We start from the raw sequence: 1,175 nt of genomic DNA, 5'->3' as shown, positions 1-1,175 counted from the left end.
GTCATCGGCTGTCGGGATGGGGAGCAGGAGAAGCAGAGCGATGGAGAGAAGGGTGCAGATTTTCTACTCCAACACCGAGTGGTGGAGTAAATATAGGCGCTGCATAAGTGGTGAAGGAAACATTATCCTCCTCTATGGGTTTTAGGGGTTGGGCTAGAGGAGTAAAACTGAATTTTTACTCCTCTACCGATCTCCTTAAAAAGAGGTGCGAATCGGCGGAGTAAACTTACTGCAAGATTATTACTCCACTAAGTTTTGATCGGACCTGGCCGAACTCCTAAATTGAACATAGTAAAAAGCAATTTTTCATAACTTCAACATAGATTCTATTTATACAACTGAAATTTGACACAAAATATATTTCTCAACAGAAAAGAGAAGGAAGAAAAAAGGAATTTATAGGGACAGTGTTACCCCCTATATCCCCTATCAGCAGTTGCTGCTCCTTAGTGTCAACTAGTAAGCTTGCACGTGCAACACACGTCTGGACTGAAAGCATGTTATACAATGAAACATAATTTTTTTAATCATAATTTCATTTCAAAAATACATATTTCTAATTCCCAAGTCATAAAGATAGGATCTATTTTATTGACAGAATTTATCACTACTTTAGCTACTTTAGCAGCTTGGCCAATTACACGGAATTCGTGATTATTCTATTTCTTGATGCTCGCTATGTATAGTGGTCAAATAGGATTATTTTGTTTGCGAGACCTTTTACTATTTTTTATCATGTGGGAGTTAGAATTAATTCTTGTTTACTTACTTTTATCCGAGTGAAGCGGCCCCAGGTGTAAGAATGCCCAGATATCATGTGGGAATTGACAGGATTTATCGCTTCACTCGCAGCAAACCATCAGGTTGCATCGATATCATATCTTTATCACCAAAATAAAACATGAATCATGCTACTTATTACCTACAGGTCCTGACCAATGTAGTTCAATGGCCAGCCCTTCCCCCTGCGGTTGTACCAAGCGACGGCCCATACATACCCGTCGACGGAGCCGCTTCGCCCAACTCACAACAGCTGTCGTCGGCTCGCTCGTCTCCCTCACAGAACGGCATTGCTTCGCTCGTAGCAAACCATCAGGCTGCATTGATATCATATCTTTATCACCAAAATAAGACATGAATCATGCTACTCATTACCTACAGGTCCTGACCAATGT

The sequence above is a fragment of the Triticum dicoccoides genome, chromosome 4A (assembly GCF_002162155.2).
Source record: "Triticum dicoccoides isolate Atlit2015 ecotype Zavitan chromosome 4A, WEW_v2.0, whole genome shotgun sequence".
NCBI classification, from domain to species: Eukaryota; Viridiplantae; Streptophyta; class Magnoliopsida; order Poales; family Poaceae; genus Triticum; species Triticum dicoccoides.
Note: the sequence above shows the minus strand (reverse complement) of the source record.